Source organism: Numida meleagris, chromosome 8 (assembly GCF_002078875.1).
Source record: "Numida meleagris isolate 19003 breed g44 Domestic line chromosome 8, NumMel1.0, whole genome shotgun sequence".
NCBI lineage: Eukaryota > Metazoa > Chordata > Aves > Galliformes > Numididae > Numida > Numida meleagris.
Window position 1 is genome coordinate 10,675,845 of NC_034416.1, and position 13,883 is coordinate 10,689,727.

Consider the following 13,883-nt stretch of genomic DNA (forward strand, 5'->3'; position numbering starts at 1 on the left):
GTGATAAAATTGAATTAGCCTTATTTTAAGGGCAGACTTTGAGAAATGAGGGTGATACAGCTATACCCATACTGTAAATTGTTCCAGACTATGTTTGCATTACTGGACCTAGTGGTGCAGTGGTCTCACTAGAGCACGCAGCAAGATGCACATGCAGACTCTCACCAAATAAAGGTGGGAAATAGGTGCATGCAGTCTCGCAAAAAGAGGCGAGTCAGAGTTTAAGAATCAGGGTGGGCAAGAGATCCTGACCCTTGACTATCCAGATTTGCTTGGTCTCCCACAAGCCATATGCTCATGCTCCCAAGTTTTGTTCCTGCTAAAGCCATGGCTCAGCATAGGAAGGGACTGGTGTGCCCTTATCTTGCTCTGGCTTGACCCTTCTCCCTTGTTTTGAGCTGCTCTCATCTCTGCTAAGTAAAGAGTTTGTGCAAAGATGCAAGTTCCAATATTCTGCTCTCTTGCTCACAACAGGCAGGTAGCAGCTGACCTCTGTCATATTAATGATTTCTTATCATCACAGCTACCCAGGGAGAGTTGGTTTCTTTTGCACATAGAAAATATGAAATTTTGGTGTATTCAGACCATGGGAAATCTGGACATAATGAGATGCTCCACTGCCCCATCTGTAGGTGAGCCTCGCTCCCATCTTTTGCAGAGTTCTGAAATGAAACTCACTGAAGCACAAAACAAAAGTTTGAATAATGATGTGACACTGCTCATCTGGTGGCAAAAAATTATCTGCTTATTGAGGCTGGATGGTTCATGCTGTACATGGCACTCTTTCTGGAATGTTTTATTCACTCACTGAGCATTTTGAGCTCTGGAAGTGACTCATGAGTACAAATCCCAGTACATTTAACCTTTTTGACTTTTGATGGTGGAAGCACACAATCTAATGTTTGTTGGAATTTCCTGTCAGAGCAGCAATCTCTAAATGTGTAGATCCAGTGCCAGCATCAGAACAGACTGGTAAAAATTCCTCTGACTGCTATCAGCATGGGGCAAATACCATTATTATGCTACCACCCCTTTGAGATATGAGTTTGGACTTCAGAAGGCAGCATCTAAAATTTTGTATGTACTGACACTTTGTTGGATTTCACCAAGATGTTGTGCAGAAACAATCAGGATGTTAGCATAGCCTTTCCCCCTTAGTCAACTTGACCAGAACTTGTCCTCAACCACCTTTTGTTGGTCTCTGCCTCCCACTGTGCTCACGAGGCTGCTGTTCATTCAGTAGGTGGAACATTTACCTCACTGAAGCGTTACCAGGTTGCAATAATTTTTAAACAGAATGCTTGTTTAGTAGAAAAACCAAATGGTGTATGGAACGTTCCTAGCAAGTAGCTATCATGGTACCTCAAGTGCATTAATACAGAAGGGGACAATGATCAACGCCATTTGAAAACAATAAGATGACCCTTATTAACTCCCACTGCCACTGGGCTGGGATTTTCATTCCTTCTTGATGGTGCCATCAATACCTCTTCTATATCGTTGTCCTACAAGATGTCGAGCACAGACAAACTCAAATGTTGCAGTCATAAACGTGTTTGTCTCCAGAAAAGTGAGTAAAAGTTGCACTGAAATCTCCAGAGGGCCATGAGGAAGTTTAACTGGGGAGTGGGCAGAAATGGCCCTGATAAATAAACCCAATTAATACTGTAAAATACCTCCATGTACTTATTTGTGTGTGTGTATGTGAGATTGCAGCTCTTTGACAGTAGAAGTGACACTTTTTTTTTTTAAAGATGGTGGTCTTATATTCACTAAATATGGCATAGGAAAAAAAAAACGTGATGTGCAACAGTAATGGCCTGTCCTGCCTTCATTCCTGTGTTCTTTTCTGTCAGGGATGTAAGGAGGAATGCTGCACTCAAATGTCATGCAGTTTATGACTTAACAGTGTTGGGCATCCTTTTGGCATGACCTGTTGTAATGCCTGGAAATCTTTTGCATAGAATAATGGATTTGGATTTTTAATCCTTTATGGAAACATTCACGGAAAGTGTTTTAAGTTATTTGTAATATCCATCTTGCCTTTCTGTGACACTGTACATCTTCCTTCCCTAAGACTTTCTAAATCAGACTGTAGCCTAGGTAACCTATTACATAGACCCTCGCAAATGAGGTGCTTATGTTGGAAATAGTGCCAAAATATAACGTCAGGAAGGTGTTGCTGTAATTAGTGTTTGTGCTGAAAAGGATAGAAAGGCATTCTTAGGTTTCTTTTTTTATGGATAGGAAATATAACAATATATTATCTCATGATAACATGATTCCAATGCAAATGGCAGAGACTGGTGGCTTATTAATAGGCCTCGTCTGTAGCAAGCCTCCTTTCCCCGCTTCAGTTTGAAATTGATTATTTTAATACAGAATTCCTGAATGAAAGAGGTTCTTGGCCTTTTCCTGGGCTGTTGAATAATGTATGTGGGAGAAAGCAAATAGAAGCAGAGGGTCTCAGCTGCCGGAACAATGGGCCGCGCACAGAGCTGAGGGGGCACATTAGTTTATCATTGCCTTGTCAATCCTCATAGGCTGGGAATCGTGGGATAGCCTGGAAAGAAGCAGCTGCTGAACGTGTGGTAAACTGACCGGGGCACTTTAGAGAGACGACTACATTTACACATCTGAAAACAAGATATTGATTTTTCTCTACAAAGCTGGAGAGAAATAGTCATCCTTAAGATGTATCTGGACCACGGCTTATTTGCCAAACCGCAACACTTCGTGGCTGTTCTGAGAGCCAGGAGAGCCCTCGTGACAGGGCTTGGCGTATCTAAACCCAGTCTGTACCAACCCTGCTCTGATCGGCCATCTTCCTAATCCTTTTGGTGATTCATTGCACGTAAAATGCAAATGCAAGAGGACTGGATTTGTAGACATTAATAAAAATATTATCCCTACATTAGCAGATGTTTTTAAGGCAAATACATTTCTAAAGTTGCATATTCACTCTCTGTGGACCAAACTGATCTTGAAGATACACATGTGGGATAGCCATGGTATCACCAGCTCTGTTCTTTCTAGCAGAGGTGGAATTCACTTCTGAATACCACTTAGGGTTTGTTTTACCTCCTCAGGAAGGAGGATTCTTTCATAGCTTTCAGAAGGGATGAAAATAAGAAAGTGAAATGATAGTCAGCATGAACAAAGCCAGGTGATTAATTGAAGTACAATTATTTTAATAATAGATTTAAAGCAGAAGTGAGCACACGTGACCAGGTATGGCTGGACTGCTTCAGGGAGATGCTGATGTCTTGTTAGATTATTTGGATCCTGTTATGTGACCGTGGTCAGAATTGCTGACTGCTGTTTTAGCTCTCAGGAATCCCATTTGTGGCTCCGGATCTTCTACAGTAGGTCAGCACAAGGCCATATTCACAATGCAAATCACAGTGTGTTGAGAAGTTCCAACTGAAATGACATGCATTGTCAGAAAGAAAAGATTTTTCATCTACGAAAGTCTAATTACAGATCCAGCTTCCCCATAGGTACAATGTGTCTGTTTGCTGTCCTCATCTGTACAGCTTGGGTGACAGTTACAAGTAAGATGACACTTGGCTCCATGAGCTGCTTTCTTGGTTTTGTCAATCAAAAACTGGGTCCCTCAGCTCTGACCAGCAGGTGTAGTCAATGCGCTTTAGGATACAATATAATGGCCTTACACATGCAAGTTGTGAAAGGAATGACTTTGTATTTTGATACTGAGTATAATCAACAGAGGCCAAACACACCTCCATAAATAGGGCCAAGTGAAGACATCTACTTGCCCAGGGCATTTTGAGACCCAACAGTGTTTTGCATCTTGATAGATGTAGGAAATGAAGCTTCTCTTTGCTTTCCAAACTCATACTGTGATGAGAGGAGTAGAGCTGGAATAGAACAAAATGATTTTGCTGTATGTTTTTAAAGTCAGGGTAACTATAAGAACCTAAGTTTGAATTGATTCCCAAATCTGTAAGCTCTATTGCAGGGTATTACAAAACAATCACTTAAAAATTTTAAGTCTAGATCTGAGAAGATGAATAAATGGTGAATATTTTCTAATATTCAGTGAATCCTATTAATCATAATAAAAATTCAACGCTTTTGAAAGCAGTTTCACTTATTTATATTTGGACATGAAGGTTATAGGCTTAGACAACTATTGCCTTAATTATTTCTGAATAAATAGGGCAGATTTTGCTTTCAAAGATAGAAGTTAACCTTACCCAGTAAATGCCCCTTCAGAATTTTCAGGTTTCCCGTAGTAAATTAGAAGCTTCTCAAGACACAGTAATTATGTTCCTGTCTTTTCCTGACATCTCCGTACTCTGGTTTAAATTGATCATTATGAATAGTGTTTCACTATGAATGGTGTCCTTATGAGTAACCACATCTGTAAAAATGTTAGGTGAAAAACTTAGTCTGCGGTTAGAGAATCCTGACTAAGCAACAAGAAGAAAAAAGCTGAATGCCATCACCCATAGAGGAAGTTCATCACTTACTGGAACTCCACATTGTGTTTGCTTCAGAGATTTTTGAACAAAAAAAAGCTCTAAGTGCCTGTTCTTACATTCCTTTCCCAGTGATTTCAGTGTGAGTTGTGTCCAGAGTGAGTCAGAAAAGTTCCTCCTGAACTATGTCATGATGTACAGAAAAGGTGTTAATGCATATTAATGATTGGGCTGTCTTTGATCAGCCCAGTTGTTAGAGTCCTGAGAAACTGGAATATTGAGGGAGCCTGGTGCTGCTTGAGGATGTGTGTGACTTGCAGTTGAGGAAAGATTGTTTCTGTGTAAGAAATGCCGAAATAAGTAGTTGCATTGCAAATCAAGTACTGATTACAAGGAAATGATTTCTGCATGATCAAGTAAATACCACATCTCTATTCAGTATGTTTTGGATATGCTTTAGATGTTTAAAATGTGTGTAGTTACAGAGCTATGAGGATAAAATAGGGTTCACCAAGAGACATCCAAACACTACTTTAAAAGATGTCATCAAATATTTCTGAAATCTTTACAGACACAAAGGCAACAATAATCTCTCTTAAACCTAGTTCTATAAGTATGGCAGTATGAAAACCCAAAACTAATGGATTTCGATATAAATTGATATTTTTTTCTATATTTGTTTCATAATTGCAATTAAAGTCCTTTAAATAACTTCCTGCTTGGCAGATTGGCTTCTACCTCCTTTACATGGCCTGTCATCAAATAGTGAGAGCTAGAAGCATACGTTAGCCATTGCCAGGAATAAGTACTTCAGTGTATGCAATGTTGAAAGTCCAACAGAGTGCATGACAAATACCATGGTTCAGAAGCAGAGGAGTATAAATGGGGAAGCAGAGAACATTGAAGGGTGTAGTTTGAAACTATCTCTTGGTTAGGATACTCTTTTTGTATAATTCTATGGGAACGGGATTCAACCAGCAATGTTACCTTAAGAAAAACACAGGAATATGATGCCTATTTCTTGAGAATAAATACGGTTTTGACACTAAGAGACAAATTATTGTTCTTTAATATGTCTGGGCACTGTGATATGATGAGACATCACTGAACAGACTGAAGTAAAGCCTATCTGAGCTGTGGAACTTCACTTCTCTTGTCATCTCTGGTGCTTCACGTCCTCAGGGGAAGCTGTCATGTCTTGATACCTTCTAGGGCACTAGAGGCATTTTAGGACAGCAGAATGCCAACGGGAATTCACAATGTAAAGCTCTGATCCTCACAGTTTTTTTTTCTCTTTACCTCTGCAAAAGTTTGTAGGAGTCAGAGCTGCAGTTAATAAGGAGAATGGGGACTTAATTGCAAACGATGCAATGAGGGAGAGGAACTTAATGAAGGCTGTTCTGCCAGGAGCATTAAGCCATTACTCCATATAATGACATGCACTGTAAGTAGAGTCCTGAAGTTTATCGTATCGTGTGGCTAAGCAGTCATGATGCTCTCCTGAGCTCTTTCTCATGGTTCTTGTAGAAGGACCTGTCTTTTCCTTTCAGTCTAGTTCCAGTCCTGCTCAGCAATGAAGACACCCTCAAGCTGTGCAGCTGAAGATGCTGTGTGTGTAGAACACAAGCATTAAACACATTGTGTTAATTAGTGATGACAGCAATGCATTTGGAGGAATCACTCAGGATAAGAGTGTTGTTCCTACCCACTGGCACTATTCAGAATGAGACTCTTCCTCCATAGGAGGTTTGTTTTGAGCTCGTCTCTTGGTGTACAACCTCAGGCAAACTGCTGGAACTCCTCCTGTTACTCTGCTGAGCACAAAGCACAGAGGTGTGCTAGAAACCAGGTGTGATGTCTCCACAAAGATGTCTTCAAGATTTTGCTCGTAGCAGAAGGGAAGAGGCCATAAGAAGGATGCATGGGCAGGGCACAGCTCAGAATTCAATCTCTGGTCCCATTACAGCTTCTGCAGCACTGGCAGGGAAGGACTGCCCTACAGGTTCGCTTTGGTTAGGCAAGGCATCATCAGATTTATGCCATCGGTTCCTCTGGCTGTAATTTAATGCTCTTTGCCCAAATTAGCAGAATCCCTAATGTATCCGGATAAAAATCTCGGAGATGAGTTACAACACCCTCAAATGATAATTGCAGGCTTGTAACTGCATCCTTAGTCTCCCCCTGGCCAGGAAAACCCTTCACCTCTCTCTTTTCTTACTGATAAATGCAAGCAGCCTGCTGCTAGGGGTGTCTCGCTTCACCACGGAGCAGTACCACAGCCCTCTCCTTTCCCCGCTGCTCTCAGGGCTGCACTTCTCATGCTCCCCCTGGGGCTGGCTCTGCAGCGCTGCAGCTCCCGCAGCACTGCTTGCTCAGGACTGTTCCCACGCAGCTTCAACACGCAGCACCCTTCTTTGTAACCTGTAATAGCGCGTCCCGATTTTGGTTCGCATTTCCATTCGCCAAGTTTACAAAGCATAATGCAAAGTTAAACATCAATTTGCCTTCACCTCCCAGCCCCTGTAATGTGCTGCTGTGCTCTGAGTCCTGCCTCGGTAACAAGGACTCTATTACAAGAAGAATATCAATATTAAAGTAATTTTCTCAACACATTTCCTTTTGTGCGTGTGTGGTGTGAGGGAGAAGCAGGAAGTAATACCTGCATTTTCATTCAGAGTAAATGTTGTTTAAATTACTCATTCTGTGGAGCAGCTAAATGCATTCCATGTTCCCCTCAAATTTCCTATTAAAATATACGCTGGTTCCTATTCTCCCATTTCAAAATATTTTTGGAATATATGAACCGCTGTGGCATAGAACAGCCCCAGCCTGGCTTTGTTTCCACAGGTTTTGTAGAAACATTTTGGTATTTTCCATGCAGCATTATGAAAGGCAATCTATCTGTTTTTTGTTTTAGTGGACAGAAATAGTGATAACTCAGAGCTATCTCTGTAGTAGGAAAAAATAATTTCATTTTAACTTCTAACAATGAAATAATACAAAAAGTCATATAAAGCTAAGCACTCACTGTTGCCCATAGTATTTTTCTCACTGGCTGTATTCTTTGTCATTTTTTGTCCATCTCTAACTGGATGCTCTTCGAAAGCACTGGTGAAAATGTAACTTCTTATTTTAGTGAAACATTTATATCAAATTCATTGCTTCTGTGTCTTTGTTGCTATTTTAATCCAAAGAAGCAGAAAATGTGAGATCATTTTTGCTCTTCCTGCCTATCATACTTGTCTCTAATACAATTATCTCCTTAATCCGGTCCCTGCTTATCTGCTAACCGATAAGACTCAATGGTTTAGTTAGTTAAACACTTCACTTCCGACAAGCTTATTGTGATTTATGGACTGATTATTGTTCAGCAAAAACATCCAAGTTAGGTGCAAATGCCAGAAAGCCATCATTTGCTACTAGAGATTTTGTTGCTATTTGTATGCTGTATTTTCTTACTATTTCACTTCTTTTCACGTTCATCCTTGTCGAACCTGAAGGGCTGACGAGAGCAATACACAGCAGCTGAGCACAAGGCCGTGTATGTCTGATAACATTCATAGCAAGACTGTGTGTGAATAACATTAGGGCTGAGATGCAAACCAGGAGTGCAAAGGGGTAACTCCTGCTAACACCCACGATGGAGCTAAGCTGTGGTGGTAGGTGCTTTATGGAGGATGCTGTGGAAGCTTTACAGATGCTGACAGGGAAGCATGGTGCAGATAGCTGCTTGTGTGTCAGACTCGGCCTCTCTCACTTTAATGTGGCATCGCTTGGAGGTGATGTCCTGGACCAACAGCAATGATCACAGCCTGTGCCTTATGTACCACATTGATGTGAGCTCATTCACAAGCAGTTGAGCTCCACCACAAACATATTTGTTGGACAAGGCACTTATTTCCCTTACTACCAATTACAGCCCACTGGCTGTAGGAACAGAGCAATCTTCTACTCTCTTATGAGTAATTATGGAGCACAGACAGGATGAAGAGGGGAGTTTGCTTATGCTGTCCCTTTGGTTTTAGGCTAGTAAATGTTTCACTTTTCCCTTTGACTGACAGTGAAGTTGATGAAATGTAATTATATCTAAATGTCATCTAATGGAGCACTATCTGTATTTCTGTGGGATATCTGCAGAAGCATCTTGTTGTCACACTTCTGGATGGGTCTTCAGACTTCATCTCAGCAAAGCATTTATCAAAAGTTCACCAGTTCTTTCCTTTTGAGATCAGGTATCTCCAGATGCAGCTGAAAAGTGGCTGCAGATTCTCTCTGCAGTCAGACAGGCCCACAGGGAAGCAGCTTCTTGACCTTACCAGTGGTGTGGAAAAGGAAAGGAAAAGGAAAAGGAGCATTCTAAGGCAAACTGCAAATAAAATATAAAATACTTCTGTTATATTATCATTGCATTATACATTTTAGGCTTTGCTAAGTTTGTCAATCTGTTAACGATTTTCCTGTATGAGACAGGCTGAAATCAAAGGATGCTTAAGTTGAAGATAATCAAAGGTAACATCCTGTAAATTCTTCCTGTGACACTGTGGCACTGCCTTCACCCAGAAATTATGCTGCTTTCCTAAAGCCCAGTATTGCTACGCTGACATATTTAAATCCAAATATGTCTCAGTAGGCATTCCTTACACCTGTTCCTCTATGGGAAGAACAATAAAGTGGTCTTTATGTTGGCGCTCTACTAAAGAACATACCGGTTTAGCTATTTCCACAGATGACATTCCCAACCAGAATTGTGTATACTGTTGCAATGGCTGTGAATGAAAAAGGCCTCTGTGTTCATTTGTCTAATTAAATAATATTCATGTCATTGGCATATATCTGTTATTATCTGTCTTAAGATGAAGAAGAACCACCCAGTCTGGAAGTCAGCAGGGCAAGATTTGTCCAGGCTTCCTCTATTCTCCAAAGATTTTAAGAAGTTTTAAGGTCTGTTTGACTTTGCCTGATTTTATGTTATACTGAAATGTGTCTTTTTTGTCTCCACAATCTTAGGAAACGTGGATTCTTCTTGGCAAATATGGATCTAGATTAGTCATGCCAATCTCCGCAGACTTCATCTGGATGCTTAGTGCTCCTGAAACTTGGCCATCTCTGCCTTCAGGCAGTGTTACTCTGGTGCTGATTCCACTTCACGGGTAAGTACGAACAGTGGAAAAGCAGAACATAAAAGATTGCATTATTATTTATTATTATTATTATCATCATCATCATTTTTGGTACAGTCCAGGGGCTGTACAAACATTTCAGATGTATATCCAGCCAGCATTCTGCCTTTGCTCCTCCACTTCGAATCTTCTCTGCTGTACACCGAAGTATGAGCAATGTGGCATGACCTGTCCTTAATCAAACTTCTGTGATCTGCTCTGACCTAGAAGAGTATTTAATGTACCCCAACAGTCTCTGGTCAAAAAGTGTAGTAATGTGGAAATAGAATGGAAAAGCTAACATCAAAACTCAGTTCTCAGCCTTCCCTGAGGCAAGGAATTTGTACATTGATAAGACAATCCTATAAATGCAAGTGTTTCATCTTGCTTATTCTTTCGTCATTTCCTAAACTAAGGGAAGAAAATTTCTGACTGTTTTGTTAGAAATTACCTCCTGTTTCCTCACTTAACTGCCATCTTGCCTAAAATGCTAACGTTTGCATCTTAATGCACAAAATTTAAACAAGATATAAATATTCAATAAATGAAAAAAGAAAGTGTAAAGCTAATTTTTAGAATACTCCTACCTAAGCTCATTTTATGAATGATCTCTGAGTAGAGGAGCAGGTTTTTATCTCTGGTTTCTTCACATTTTTTTTAACTCACAGCCTAAAGCCTATTTTCTTTTCCCAACACTGCTAGAATTCAAGATGCATCTTTAATTGGTTTAATGGAGCCACAAGGCATTACATTAGACAGCTTTTTCCTAGTTCACAGAGGTCATATTGACATGTACCTCGTGGTATTTCCTTGTTTTCAAGATAAGATAAAACAAAGGGGAAGTGTTCAGTTCCAGGTGAGTGGGAGAGGGCACAAGAAAATGAGAAGGAGATAAGAGTGTTTGATGCAGGTGGGAATTTATCATGCAGTGTCTTTTTACACTCAGAGTGCAATTGCATACGAGTCTATCTGCTTATAGAATCCCAGTCTTCCTATTTAAGAATGCAAGCAAATAAGAGGCTGATATGATGGAGCAATGAGCAGTTGAATCAGTCGGCATCTCCTGTCAAATATCCTAAGGCTACAGTAGGTTTTATATAGGCTTTCTTGATGGAGATGATATGATGTTGGGCTAACTCCCAGTCACCTCTCATATTAGAATAGCAGAATAAATGCAAGACAAAGCTACTAGTGGTTGGTTTTCAATCTTGTCCTCCTTGCAGAGCCAAATATATTCTGCAGTTGTAAAAATTTGGACTGAATTTTAATAACTGAACGCAACTCATTTTCAGGAAATATCTTACCTTATCAATCTTTTATTCTATCCAGTGAAGTGTCATATGCTTCTGGACCTTCTATACCAGTGCACACGGAAATCCTGACTAGCAGTATTGGTCAATGGTTTATCAGTATTTACTACTGTCCTGCAACTAATTGCTAGTGCAAGCTACATAATATTCTCATGTTCCAATTCTCCCCTTCCAACTGGGAAGAATTTTGTGCAGCTTGTTTAGGGGTGAAAATGTTCTGCCAGTCTTTGTCTTAGGATTTTTTGTTAACTCACAGCTTTGAGGGACAAACAAGTTCATGGTCAATAGTCTGCATGCTATGGATGGTCCTTAGAGTGGTTCCTAGATATCTTCAGCATTATTTTTTTTCCAAATATAGGGTCTAATCTTCAGCTAGTGTTGTAGATTTAAAGGTCAAAAGGGATGAACGTAATCATCTAACTTAACTTCCTGAGTAACCTAAGTGATGGGACTCCCTTCAAGAACTGTTGCTGGAAGGACAGTATTTGTGCTTCAACTAGAATATGGTCCTTACAGAGCCATCCATGCACTGGAAAGAAAAAATTCTCTACATTTGCTCTGTTCTTCTACCAACTCAACTATGGAGTGAATCTGAACTTTGTGGTTAATGTAAATTTATCAAATTTCAAAATCCAGCTACTGCATCTTTTCTCTTAAACACAGCAGCAGCAGCTGTCAAATTTCTCTTCCTTTCATGTTGTGATCAAGTCAGATGATCTTTTTTGAAAGGAGCTAAATAGATGGAGCTCCTGGAGCCTTTCACCACAAAGCATGTTTCTGTGCACTGTGCTCACTCATACGTCTCTTTTCTGGACTCTTGGATTCTCCAGTATTGAATGGTAAATGCCAGAACGGTGGACAGATTTCAGGAACAGTAGTACCAATACCAAGTAAAAAGGCAATAGAGTCTGATGCTCTTTGAGATTCTGCTGCTTGTATCTGCCAAGATTAGATTTTTACCTTTTATCCTACTGAGTAGGAAACTAATTTTCATCTACAAACCCATAGATATTTCTCAAAGTGAGTGCTTTCAAGGTGCTTTCACATTACTGTGGCCTGCATACTTCATTTTCAGGCTTGTGATTTTATATTTGGCACTACTGAAACATGTATTTGCTCTTTGTGTGTAATTTAGGGAAGCATCCAGCTCATTTGGCATTATTGGTCTACTCTTTTTATTATTGATCATTCCCCCAGTCTGCATTCTTTCTCAGTAACGTTTTTATATTATACCCAAATCACTAATAGAAAAATTAAGTAGCGCAGAACAGACCCTTAGGGACTGCACTTGAAACAGCTGTTAGACAACACTGCTATTTATACTTACATTTGGAATCCTACTATTTAACCAGATTTTAATCCACTTTATGTATGTCATTTTAGGTGTTTCTTGGTCAGATTTATTAACTAAGATGTCAAACGTAAGCCATCACAGACATGCAAACACTTTGCATCGGCTGCTGGCACATAAATTTTGCATTTTGAATCAATCTGACAGCATAATTTGTAGATAATCCAACATTGATTAGCTTTGGGGCGATGCCTTCCTTGTTACTACTCCCTGTTTTTAGTACCAGTGTTTGACTTTCTGGTAGAGAAGGCTCTTAGCAAGTCATGTTCAGCCTCCCGGAGTTCATGGAAAGGTCTCAAGCAGGAGATGGGTGCTGTCCATGAGCTGTAAGGCAAAGCACAGGTCCTTTGTTGCTGCTGCCGTATTTCCTGCTTATTTGGTTCACTGTTCCCATCCACAGCTAATGAAATTCTCAAAAGAATATCATTACAACCTGATCCATTTTCTTTCCTGGTAGATTATTTTTAAATAGGTAAAAGAGCTAAAATGAGGATTGCACAGACAAACAGTGATTTTTTTTTTTTTTTTTTGAGGTCTAATCATCATGTACTGCCAGAAAATAATATTACTTTATGATGGTATGGTAATAGCTAATGCTGAAATGTGTTACTCTCTACAGGTAAAACATCTGTATTATCTTGATGCAGCACAACTATTTCCATGTTGTTAGATTATATCTGAGTAGATACCTGGACTAGCTTTTGTTAAAGAAAGCACGAATCTGTGATGAATAATACCATGTGTATTACTTTGTGTGTCTCTTTTCCTGCTTAAAATAAATAGTAAATTACTTTCAAAATGTCACAAATAATGTCGCCCCTCAAGAAATATATCCCAGAACATCTCTGTCTCGTCTTTGGGTTTAAATAAAAGGGAGAAACAACCACAGGTGGCACTTAATGTTGTATACCCCCAGATTTTTCATCAACCAGTCAACATTTTATGAAAACTTCTCATATTTAAGCACACAACTGAAAGGCTGGATAACCAAACCAAAGAAATTCTCTCTTGTTTATTCCATGTGAGTCTCGAGCAAAATATTCTGGATTTATTATAAATTTAATATTTTACTGAAAAAAAAATTGTCATAAAGGATATAAATCCACTGTGTGGTATGGTAATGCCAACTCAAAAGCTCACTAGCTTACTCTTCAGGCATTTTACTAAATCATCCCACTTTCTGAATAGCCACGCTTCTTCCTTACACCTCCAAGTCAACGGTCACCCTCTATCATAACCCTGTAATGGAAGCATGCTAGTGGAATTTGACTCTGAGCATTAAGGGTTAAGCTTTCTGAAAAGTGCATTGTTTTAAGCTTCCCAGAGGGTGAGTCATCTCGCAGCGCATTGGATCGAGGTGCATCAGTCATCTAGCTTTATGTCTCCCAGTCATAAAGTCACCTAATCAGATGTGACTGACACTATTTGACATGACAACTCACCCAGGAAAGTGCAAGAAAACAAAAAACATGTTTTTCTGAAAAGTCTGGTTAAAGCTGCTATCTTTTCCATTGCTTTGTTTTACACTGCACTGAGGAACATATGTTTTATAATGGGTAGGGAGAGTGAAGGATACATGAAAAGATTTTCTGATGTAGAAAAAATACAAGCTATTGTC